Raw genomic sequence first — 13,187 nt, 5'->3', positions numbered from 1 at the left:
AAACAGTTTTAGATGGAACTTCGACTGCAGCTACAAAAGGGCATGTTTGTAAAAGTTCTGTACTATTATTATATCAAATTGTGTTTTTTAAGAAAATTTATGCCATATAAAGTCAAACAAATGACCACTACAATACTGCGGAGCTCCCGCTTTTAATTACTTTGTTGCGTAAATCTGGAGAAATTTGTTGGATGGCATTCGTTATGCTGACCTCAAAGTCGAATTTAGAGAAAATGGAAATAAAAAATTGAAATAATTTACTGTTTGGAATTTCAAATACACCCCGTTTGCTTAAGTATAAATGCACAATAATCTTACTGTTTCATCTGTTATCTTATGGTTTAGAGAAAATATTTTTACATGCACTGTTTGGATAAGTTTGAATGATCTTATTAACTTTATTTATTTATTTATTTAAGAAATGAGGTACATATACAGCCTTTTTAGTGTTTTATATAACATTGCTGTTGTTACATAATTCGAAATCAGTTATTTTTATATAATGTCAACTTTAGAATTGTAGAAAATCTTATTATTTAAATGTAACTGTAAACGCAATGTGATGTAAATGATATTGAAATAAAATTGGAGAAAATAAAAAGAATAGTTAGAGTAGTCAGGAACAGATGTAGATTAATAGTAGAAAATAGAAAGACAGGGAAATGGCCACAATTTAATCATAACCACATCCATTAAATAGAAGTACAGTAATCGGCTATTGCCACTTTGTGCCCTTTGATCTTGCAGTAGTCCTCGGCAGTAGCAAAGGCTTCCAAAGCACTGACAGCCTTCTGAGGCCAACTTCTTTGGCCCGGAGCCCATTCTGCCACTCCCTTCTTTCATCAGTCATCAAAACCACGGTTAGCAAACGGGTTACTTTAACCCACAAGCGATCCTGACAGGCTCAAAGAGGCTGCAGATGAACATAACTACCTGTCATGTCCGACCGACTGTCATAGTTCCTTCTGTCACCAAGTAGAAGGGACTGTAGTAGGCCGGTTGGACTGATGACGGGCCACTTTCTATGGACAAGTACATGGAAAAGGTGGGCATCTCAGACAGTGCACCCTACCCAGCATGTGGAAAAGAGGATGGGACGGCGGACCACTTTCTGTGCATCTGCCAGGCCTTCGATCGAATCAAGCTTAAGGTCTTCGCACTGATGTGTTAAGAAGCGGCCACCTTGGCTCTTTGGCACCACAAGATCTACTCAGATTTGTTCGGAGGTCGGGCAGATCTAAAGAAAATTAAAAAGGAGCCCGAGTGCCGTACAATGGGCTCAATGTTGTTTGAGTGCTGTATTTGCTAGTTGTCCACAACCACAAACTCATCTGTAGTTATTCCTACCATTCAAAGCCATCATAGATTCAAGAATTGAATTCTAGAGCCTAACCGCATTAATGAAGAACAACCTTCATGAAGATAAGTAGGAATATTTGGGGACTATCAAAGATAAGAAAGGACACTTCCCATTCACACGCTTAAGTTCCGAAGAGTGAATGAAGCTTAATTTTGGATAAACTACTGCCATTTCTCTCTTCGAAATGTCCTTGTATCCACTTTCTTGAGTGGCCAGCAATTTTGCCAGACCTCAATATCATGAAGAATATGTGAGGTGAATTGGTTCGAGCAGCTTATGGAAGAATTAAGCAGTGCATACTTTACAAAGGAAGAGTGAAAAGATGTCTTTCTTCATTTAACTGACTCTCCTAGCACGCACCGAGTGCAAAAGATTTTTCATTCAATGCAGAACGGGATTTTTGAAGTTGATGGAAATAATGGGAATGCTACAAATTACTAAGGAGAGCAAAGAACCCCCAAAGGGCGTTTATAATTTTGCGACAGTTATATTTGTGTAGTCGCTTCTTCCTTAATACAAATTATATTGTTTTTTTTTGCTTGTTCATTTAGCATGTAAAAATATTTTCTCTAAAACACAATAAACATGTTAATAAAACTATTGTGCGCTTAGAATTATGCAACCAGGTGTATAGAAACTTATGTTTATGTTTGAGCAAAGTTGAGGAAGCACTCGAAAATTTTTAAAGTTGAATAATCAAATGAAACGGTGATGTGAAGTGACCGCCTAGAAGCTATGATTTTACTCCATCAAAACATTTTTTGTCTAAATGTTACGCTAACCACCTGTGGGTAATTCAAAAGTTGAAACTGTAAAGCAAGATATGGAAGTAGTTTGAATATATTGCATTCCTTATTTAGGGATAAGTTTTACTATTTCCAAAAAAAGCACTTTGTATTTTAGAAAAAGCTCCTCGTAAAGACTTCTGAAAAAGCCCCACATAAGACTTAAAAACCACCACTAATAGGAGAAGCAGCCCAATATGTAAGGGCGGTAGCCGCCAATTATATAATATTAGAATTATTCATCTTTGATTTCTAAGCGATGCTACGACTACTAACATGTCGGTCAACTCCGCTTATTTCTGTGATTTTACGAGTATCAACATTTTGTGTAACACCAAAAATGCCTGAACGGAGTCGACGAAACAAAAATAAATGGATTTATATTTCCCCAATCTAATATTATAATGAAAAAAGAAAAAAACATTTTAAAACATACATTTGCCTTTTATTTACAATTTAAATAAATTAATTTTTAAACTTATGACGGACCTTTCTAGAAGTGTTTTTTTAAGTTGATTATTAAAATACCATATATTGACTAAGTGCTGCTACTGGGAGTGCTGCTATATTAGATTACACACTTCCAAAAAATCCCTCAAAATAAAACCGAATAATCGATTACTAAACTTTGAGGTCTCTCAAAAGAACTTCCACGAGTTACTATCACATTTAAGCAGCACATTTTTGTGTCCCGATTTACCATATACAGTGAAGCATTGTCTTCATAAGTCCTGCAGCACTAAGGCGACGACTTTGCTGACGATATTTTATAAGGTTATTGCTTAGATTCCTTAAATTCAGGCATTGGTAGAAAATTAGTATTATTGATTTTTTTTTACAGCAAAAAGTAAAATAACTATCGAGCCTTATTTAAATTCCTAACAAATTGAATATAAAGTAATTAAAAATACACTTTTCGATCAATCTGGTTGGATAGAATCAGACATTAAGTCAAAATCCCTTAAGAGGGCCGAATAGGAGGAGCATTACGCAAATACCCCGTTTTACATTTGGAAAGGTAGAGAGCCACAAAGATTAGACTGTTTTATATATTGATAGTATTTCGAATCGTGAATAGTGTTAAGGAAAATTGTTTGGATCTATTGCATTTTGTTAGGTAGATTTCATAGAATTGAGGTTCGCACTTCGAGCTCATGGTCTTTTGTGCCCACTTCTTATCACAGTATCTCATCCAAACAGTTCCTTCATTAAACTTAAGAGAGAACTGAGGGGGTTGAGCCTTTTTAACTGTCTGAAGTTGGCTGAGATGTCTCAACCTTCTCCCCGCTATAGCACTGCATTCAAGGAGTTAGTGGACCATATTCCGTTCCTGTACAGATGACTGCGTAATCTGCAAAGGCCGGTGAGAATGCCAGTGAGCATGCTCAGTTTATCCTCAAGAAGGGTTATGAGCTTCCTAAGCCTCTTAGCTTTTCATCCACTTCAATAGTGTGTTGTCCCATAACAAGGAAGGGCTCGCTGCCTATTGGTAACAAGACCGTAGAATGTCTAGCCAATCATCCGGTACTTCGTTCCCGATTATAGCCCTGAATTCTAGGACCCAAATTAACCGGTTGTGATTTGCGTTTCTAACAAATCCAGTTTCTCGATACAGTCAGGACCAGTGAGGCCTTAACCTCCCAGGATGGTAGTGCCTTGAGTGACGCTAATGACGTATTTAATTATAAAAACATAAGGTCAGTGAATAATATGACTTACATGCCTATTACATGAAAAGTTACCCAAAAATATTGCGCTAAGATCTGTAATTTCATTCAAGCTTCATCCACAGTCATTTTTAAAGATGCTACGGTTACGAAGCAGAAGATAGTAAAGTAGCGTCTTACACCTGTTGTGCAAAGTTGCAAAAATTTATTTGCACATTCATGTATTTTTATTGAAAATGTTTATTTATTAAGTTTCCAACGCTGCACAAGAGTTCATGGAATACCCCCGACAGCAGAAAGGCGAACTGTCGCACAGCACCCACGGAAGTACGCGGTGGCTTGTAAATAAATGTTTACTGTCGGCAAGCAAAACCGGCAAACAGCAATGTTTATTTTTCCTGTGCTCAGCATTTGGCATTAACACAGCTGCTCGGCAGTTCAGCTGGCTTTTGCGAAGAAACTCCATGCAAACTAAATACAATTGACAGCAAATTATAATTTACACTACTGGCGGGCTGGTGGTTGCAGGCCAAGCAAAGGATTAAGTAACGCGAGCAATGACATGAGTGTAGCCGATCGTTGGCAGTGACTTGCCCAGTAATAAGTACAAGTATAAGTACATACCATGAGCTTAAGTGCCTAATGGCAATTCAGTACACCAGCATTAGCAAGGTAGTAGCGGCTTTTAATTAGCAGAAGTGTTGGCATCCACACACTCTTAGATTTACCCAAATGAACAAGCCTCTTTATATGTATTTGTGCGTATAATTCGACGAATTTCGTGCATATTTACGCCACGTAAGGCCAGTGTAAGTGCAAATGTTTTGCATTAAACTGAAACTGTATTAGGTAAACAATGCCATATTGCGGGAAGCCTTTTTCTCTTATTCATAGTTATTTTTTCTCACTCTCACTCTAAATCAATTCCTGGCATGACATAAGAGAGCTGTTACTATTTTCGGTGCTGTTGTCATTGTCCAAGCAGCCAAAAAAATGTAAGTAACAAAAACTGGAGAGGCGACCGCCGTAGCTGGATTGGCTTACCAATCGGTAGTACCCGGACTCGAAGCTATATTCACAAATCAGCAAAAAAATGATGTAACAGATATTTTCTGATAGCGGTCGCCCCTTGGTAGGTAATGGCGAGCTTTTGAGTGTATTTCTGCTGCGAAAAATTTCTCATAAAAACAATCTGTCTTTCGAAGGCGGTATGAAATTTTAGGTGTCTCCATTTGTGGAACAACTCCGATACGCACAAACACGCGTTTGATTCTCTTCCAAATTTCACATCTTAAAGTATATACACATGTCTAGCGATTAGCAATGACTCCACATAAAGTAATCTACCCGTTAATTGGGGAAAGGTTTTTTTAATAGAAATTGGTTTGGTGGAATATTTAAGTGTTTTTGGTTTGTTTAATTTTTATTAACAATATGAAGAAAAGGCAAAGAGAAGCAAGAGTTTATTTAATTGCGCAATTTACTGCTAGTAATAGAGAGGAGGAAGCCCTTAAATGACGTCTACTGAAGTTGCAAAAATTATGGCAGAAATAAGCACATGAAATTCGATATTACATTTTATAATAAGCAATAACAGGCCAAAGAGTTTATGAACACATGCTTTTTTCTGTGATATATATATTTGGCGCGTACATCCTTTTTTGGTGTTTGCCCGAGCTCCTCCTCCTATTTGTGGTGTGCGTCTTGATGTTGTTCCAAAAATGGAGGGACCTACAGTTTCAAGCCGACTCCGAACGGAGAGACGTTTTTTTTTTTGAGGAGCTTTTCCATGGCAGACATACATTCGGAGATTTACCATTGCCTGCCGAGGGGCGACCGCTATTAGAAACAAATTTTTCTTAATTTTTGATCTTTCACTGAGATTCGAACCGACGTCCTCGACGGCCACGGCGGCCGCCTGTAATATGAATCCATAATCTACACTAATATTATAAAGAGGAAAACTTTGTTTGTTTGGTTGTAATGAATAGGCTCAAAAACTACTTGACCGATTTTAAAAATTCTTTCACCATTCGAAAGCTACATCATCCACGAGTAACATGGATTATATTTTATTTTGGAAATAGGGCTCGAGATATAGGACAAAACGTGGACCCGGGTAATCTTCGGATATGTATGTACAATATGGGCATCAAATGAAAGCTGTTGATAAGTGCTTTAATGCGGGGTAATTTTCATACCTATTGATGACTAGGGTCTGGAAATATATACCAAAACGTGGACCCGCCGTGTCTTTGTACCGAATTAAACCAAACTTACACACATTGTTAAGTAAGTATTGAAAATGGCAACGAGTACAGCGTTCTTTTGAACCAGCCATAATGTCGCTTACTTTTTTAACGCTTGGGGCGGAACTGAACTGTCAAATTGACAGTGTGAGTTACTATGTGTCAATATTTCTTTCTGATTTGGATGCCATAAGGAAAAAACGTAAGTGCAACATGTAAAAATTGTTTGTGAATTTTTTTGGAGTGGATTTTGGAACAGTGAATAATTTCTTACGAAATTTGAGAATTTTATGTGAAATCCGAATGAAATTGTGTGTTCGTGGAAAAAACAATTTTTTTCGTTTTTTTTTTTGAAAAATATTAATGGATAATGGTTAAAAAAGCTCCAATGCTTAATAAAACATATAAATTGAAACGAAAAATTCATGGATGATCAGGAAAAAAAGACGATTGTTTATTCATATGCGTTGATTTGAAATTTAAAATCAATCTTCTTTTTTCCTGATTTTCAATTTATATTTTATATTTACTCAAAAACAAATAGAAAAACAAAAAATATTGTTTATGCCAAAGCGCTTGAATAAAGAATAAAGAAATAAATAATATGAAAATCATATATTTTCTGTTCTAAACCATATCTATTAAATTTTAGTGTGCCCAAATATAATAATATTTAGCCAAAACTTTATTAGAATTATGTTAACAGACCTGTTTTCTTTGCCGGCATCCATTTCATTTAGTTTTTATTTTGATGCTTCTCCTTAAATTTGTTATAATAATTATCGATAACTCAGAAAACACAGGGATGTTTGTCAAAAAGTATCGTGATTATCTGGGATTATTTTATAATCTCAGATTTTGGGAGAGAAATTTTGTATGGGAAATGGCGCTTTTTAATTACGGATTTTCAGTTAAGCGCGAAAAAATAGATCATCCACTTATATGTAAACGCATTACTAGTTAGGACTAGTACGGAATGGCAACTAATAATACGTTCACATATGCATCAATCACCTATAAATTAAAATAAAGTTAAAGTTAATAATATCTAACAAAAATTATATTAGAGTTAAGTATATAAACCTCTTTTTTTGCCAGCATCCCCTTTATTTAGTTTTTAATTTGACGGTTCCCCTTACATTCATAAAAATATTTATCGATAATACAGAAAACCTAATGTTGTATTGTATAAAAAAAAATAATCTCGGATTACGGGAGAGAAGTGGTGTATGGGTAATCTCGTTTTTTATTTATGGACTGTGAGTTAAGCTTCATAATCTAGTTATATGAGAAGGGTAGATCTATTGAATTATTCACAAATTTTGTTTTAAACCAATTTGAAACAGCCCAACAATGCGATGTCGAAAGCGTTCAATAGAGTCAGCTCTAATATCTATATCAAAGACGGGTTCAATTGGCTTTCACCATAGCTTACTTAAGTGGTGTGCGTATTCTCTCACTGATAGTTCGTATGAACAATATAAAATCAAAGCTACCTCAGGTGTTCCTCAAGACAGCCATCTTAGGCCATTCTTGTTCCTAATCTTTGTTAATGGTTTTCCAGACGTTTCCTTGATATCAAGTTGTCTTGCGTACACGGACTGCGTGAGACTTCAAGAGGACTTAACAAGATTTGATGCATAGTTTGATGATAACTCCTTGCCTCTTAATGCTGGTAAATGCCAGCGTTAGTCCTTCAGTAGACGCTAAGGTACGATTGATTTCGATTACAAGTTGGGTACCCTCGCAAAAATGTACGTAAAGAAAGACTTGAAGGTCATAATTACATCGGAAATGTGGTTTTGTAAACAAATAGACTTTACTTTTTCAAAATAGTTCCAGCATCTTTCTACACTGAAGAGTTTGTATATTATCTTGTGATATCAAACCTCAAATATTTTCTATGGCTTCATCTTTAAGAATTTAAAAGGTTCAGAAACATTCCACTAGATTTGCATTCATTTTCTTCGTTCGCCGCGTAGTTTTCCTGCATATAAAAGTGGCCTTTTGTTAGCAGTGCTAACATTAGAAATCCTAAAAAGAATTTCCTCGGTAATGTTTATAAAGGACATAGCTACGAATCATATGAAATGCCACAACTTACTGAAGCTAATGCGTTTCAATTGTCCTACAGTAGACTTTGCAATATATTCCATTTACCTTATCACAAGACCAATTTTAGCCGTATTGAACCACTTACACGTTGGATGAGGCAGTCCAACCAAATTTGTAAAAATCTAGACTTTATCTGGAGAGACACTTTTTGAACTGTGACTAATCTATCTCAGCACATTGCTTACCATATGTTACATATTATATAAGCCTGAGTATTAGTGATCAATGTGAGTTATAGTTTAATTGATAAATAAATAGATAACTAAAAGAAACTCGGACAAGCACCTAATAAAAGGATGTACGCGCCAATCATATACATATACTTAAACATGTCATAAGTTCTGTCACAAGGTAAGTCCGTTATAGATATAAAATTATTGTATAATACTTTTTTTAATGCTGAGGAGATAAAACATCTTTACAAGACACTAAACACCAAACCATTACGGTGGCTGGATAGTGGTCACGCTGCCCCCTTGGAACAACATATTTTGTGTCTTTAGAAGTTTTAGCATAGATTACGTCGTTTTGCTCATTAAAAATTTCTTCAACAGGGAAAAATTTCCTATCTGTGAAAATAATATTTTCATCTGTCGAGTCTAATTTTCTTCAAGCGCGTTGTCATAAGATGACCAGTTGAGCAACGGAAGGTTTTCATCAACGCTTATTAGTCTTGACATGGATCTGGTCCATACATTAATTTCCCTGGCCATGATTTTCTGCTTTCTAAGGGGATTTCTGCGAACTCTTTTCCGAACGACTTTTATGGATGCAGTGGTTCGAAGCACGCGAGGGCGACCTCTTCGTTTTCTGTCTGTCACTTCAGACGTTTGGGAAGTACAAACATATGTAATTGAATATTTAAAAATGTTAGAATAATAGAAAAACCTGATAACAAATGTGTCTGTTAACTCGGTGGAATAGAAAATGCCAGTTTCCATAAATACTAACTATTTTATCGTTCAAATGTATTTATGTAAAAAATAAATATGAATTTTTTTCTAAACATATGTGAAGTTGGCAGAAAAGTCAATTTTTGCTCAAAAAAGAACCTTTATTTTTTAAAGTATGCGAATTTTACAACTAAGAGCCTGCGTGAAAATCTGTTAACAAGTAACTCGTCGAGAAATTAAAATCAACGCTTTTCTGATAATAAGGCAATCCATGCCAACTTTCAAAATCCGCCTATGACATATAAAAAATCTAAAAGTCAACTTTAGGTGGCCCACTTGGGAAAACTGGACTCTGGATAACGCATTAATTTTTTTAATTATTTAGCTAGTCTTCTAAATTATAAATTTGCACTTTTGCAAAATAAATATTGCCCTCGCTTACTTTACCGTCCGTTTGTGTATGTATGTATGTGTCTGTCGGTAAATACACAAATTCAATAAAATTCTTGTACATTCCTGAAGTAGTTTGCACAATATTCATATAATTTGCATCAATGCAGGTTTTGCGCAATTAACAAAGTAAAAGTTATTTTTTACTCATAATTATTTGCACACACCTGTCTGGCAGGTATTTTAAAGCAACTGACGCACCCGGGTACATAATTTTTATTTGCACGCACCACTAAATTTGGCACATAAATATTTACTTTTGTATGTGTAATTGTATCACTTAATTGCCTGCTAACAAGTGACAAAATTTTTGTAATTCGTATTTGCATGAAAATATTCCTTAATGCAAGCACGTGGCTGCCATAAAATTTAGGCATTTGCACGTACATATGTCCCCAAACTGTCTGCTGGATCGCGACGGTGAGAAATAAATGTGGTACTCTGCGTATGAGTAATTTCAATTAAAATTAACTTCATAAAGGAATTATATTATACATATATATACACATTGCATGTCTACTTATCGCACATACATATATATGCTTAATATACAGGTACCATTAAGCTTCATTACATTTTGTGTTTGGCAACGACTTGTGTTGGAATTTGATTAACGATAGCATCCAGTAGACTACTTGGTATTCAGGCTGTTAGTTGATTTTTCTAAGAATTGACGTAACTAACTGTTATTGTATCTGTGAATTCGCTGGAAAGCATTAATTGGAAGTGAATGCAAATGTATTGAAATGGAAGGTTCATAGAAATTCAATTTTTAAATTATGGTGAAAAGTAATTCAATCAGTTAAAAATTAAAATATTTTGTATGTGCAAGCGTGCGAAGCATATAAGAAAAATATTCTTAAAAGATCAATTTGATATTTTATGCATGAAAATATATTACAAAAAAAATATATTGCAAATACATATATATTGTATAAGTACAGTCATCGTCAAAAGAAAGTGTATGTCATATATTGACGAGTTTTGCCGATTTATTTATTTACAATTTAATTTCAATTATTTTTTTGTAAAAACACATTCATACAAGAAAAACATATAAAAGAACGTTTCAAACCTTCTACAAAATTTGTAAGAATTCGACAAATTTTCATTAAAATTTCAAACTCTTCACTCAGAATTTTTAGAAAAATTTCGGATATGCAGTTTTATAGATCTTTGGTTGAACTGTATGATCAACTTGTTTGGTTAAAAAAAAAAACACATTAGATTTGGTGAAAAACAACGTCGCATTACAACTGCAAAGGGATCTCCTCAGATTACCAGTTGTTTATGAAACACATAATAACTGGAAATTAAATCTTGTCTACGCTTAAGACCGCTAACAACAGAATAATGTATCGATTATTTCGGCAAATATTTAAAATATATAAAAATTGCTCCAAAATAACTTTAAAATACAAAATAATTCCCGTTAAAAATTTCCTACTGTTATTGTAGTGAGAATCCCTTTTAATTGGGCGAGCTGTTAACAAAAAATATACAACAATAGTATCAATAACAATCGAGTAGTTATGTTTCGGTTCCGTGAAGTTCTGTTTTTGTACCAGGCCCTCATTGTATTCATTGCTCATAATCATTGGGCCAAAAATATATATACATATATTAGGCAAGATATAAATATGAATGTAGTTTTACGATCACCGTACTGCACTGATTTAGCTCTGCGTGACTTCTGACTATTCAACAAACTAAAGACGGACGCACTTCGAGAACTTCAATTCTGTACAAGAGCTTTAACGTGAAGAGCTGCATATGTGCTGAAACTAATTCAGAAAATATAGTTTATGAACTGTTTGGAGTATGGAAAAAAAATAAACCGAGTCATGCCGGTAGTAGATCACAGTATAGATACGTATTAGCCAAGAATGATAGAAACACGATTGCGCCTGTCAGAGAGTGCGCAGTTGTGCAGTATTGCAATAAATTGTGTGCATTTTTATACATAAAATGTGAACATTTTTGAGTTTGATGTTTGTTTAATTTTTTAGTTTAAAAATAACAACACTGTAAGTTAAAAATATTTTCGTAATAGCAAAAAAGCTAAAACATGTCACTCTTGTGTTTAAAGCTTATGCTGAGAAGTTTCAGCGCTATGGAAATTTGTTGATTCTTGATTTTAGATTTGAAAATTTGATATTGTGAAAGTGCAAATCTTATTTTTTGCTCCTTTGTTCCTATTGCATCTTCTTCTCTCAACTCCTCTTAACATTTAAAACAATTTTATATATTTCAAAGCGCCTTTGAATTTACTGAACACAAATTAAAGCCATAGAGGTGTATTCATAATAACAAAAGTCAAGACAATACTAAAGAAACCATAACAACTTCTTTTGGAAAAGGAGTACCTTATCTTGTTACATAACCTCAAATATAGCAAACAAAATTTTTGAGCTTTTTCTTAAAGAAATTCTCTCAACATAAACTTTAAATACAATGCAAGGATGGATTTTCAAACCACTATTTTTTCCCATACAATCTGTTTTACATAACCTTAACACATTTATTTAAAAATGGCACACAGTAAAGACAATTTTTCTTGAAGCAATTCAATAAAAATTTTGGTATTTTATTTTCTTTATATGGGCGTTTTAGGGCTTTTTTATATCCAAAACTAGGTAATGCTGCAGTTGCAAGGAAGAGATTTGACTACTCGAAGAAGAAGAACAAAATAAAGTGAAGAAATGTCATCCACAAATAACACACGAACAACATCAACAGTAATCGCAATCGCCGACAATTTGACTAAATGATAAAAAAGTAAAGCTAAATTAAAAAAAAAATATTTTACATAATTATAAACATCACATTTTAGTTAAAAGTTGGCTAGAAAAATGTCAAGAAGGAAGAACTAAAACTCCGAGGCTATAGAACAAAAAAATTCTAAATCGAGTTGCTAAAATGGTAATCTGGCCACACTCACCACCAATCGCACCAGTGTGACGTCACGAAAATCAGCTCATATTGTCGAATTCGCTGAGAGCAAAGTAGCGGTACCACGATAGGGGCCACCTTATTATTTTGTCTAACCACTAAAGTGAGCGAAGTTATAATTTTACATAGCGGAAAACTTATTTTTCAATTTCATCCCCTATATTGTAAAATCAAATCCTTTGTGGTGGAAAATTTGCAATAGCAAATAATAGCACAAAATTTATAATTGCTTGCCATATTCAGACCTTGACACGGCCAGACCGAGATGACACACTTTTACACAAATTAATCGAATTTAATCTTAAGAGGTTCTTTAATTCAAAAACAATGCACATATTCCAATAGAAAACAAATTAATTCTTCTAAATTCACATGAATTTGAAATTTAAATTAAGGCTAAAATTTATTTCACTGAATATTCTATTCACCTAGATAGCTAAGAGTAGGCAAACAAAGTGGCTTTCTTCGGTCAAATGATTTTTCTTGCTTAACGGAATGTTAAAGATGTGTGCTTCTGTTGTGTTAGCCAGAAATAAAATAAATTTCTAACGTATGAAAAAATGGCCATCAATGGAATTTATGAAAGTTAAGTGGAATAAATCTATAATATAATAATAAAAAGTTCTTACCAGGGCAAAGATACTAAAAGTTTTTACTTCCATGTCTACCTGGATTTAAATAGATTTATTTATATTTTAAATTTATGAATGTTGAAT

The 13,187-nt window shown here is 34.1% G+C and overlaps 1 protein-coding gene across 1 annotated transcript in view; it reads left to right on the top strand.

Annotated features, from left to right (window-relative positions):
• LOC128860937 (tyrosine-protein phosphatase vhp-1) overlaps positions 1-13,187 on the top strand; it is a 146,305-nt gene that overhangs the window by 37,788 nt on the left and 95,330 nt on the right. The gene's annotated exons all lie outside the window — the stretch shown is intronic.

The sequence above is a fragment of the Anastrepha ludens genome, chromosome 4, assembly GCF_028408465.1.
Source record: "Anastrepha ludens isolate Willacy chromosome 4, idAnaLude1.1, whole genome shotgun sequence".
NCBI lineage: Eukaryota > Metazoa > Arthropoda > Insecta > Diptera > Tephritidae > Anastrepha > Anastrepha ludens.
This window is presented reverse-complemented; position numbering and strand designations above follow the sequence as displayed.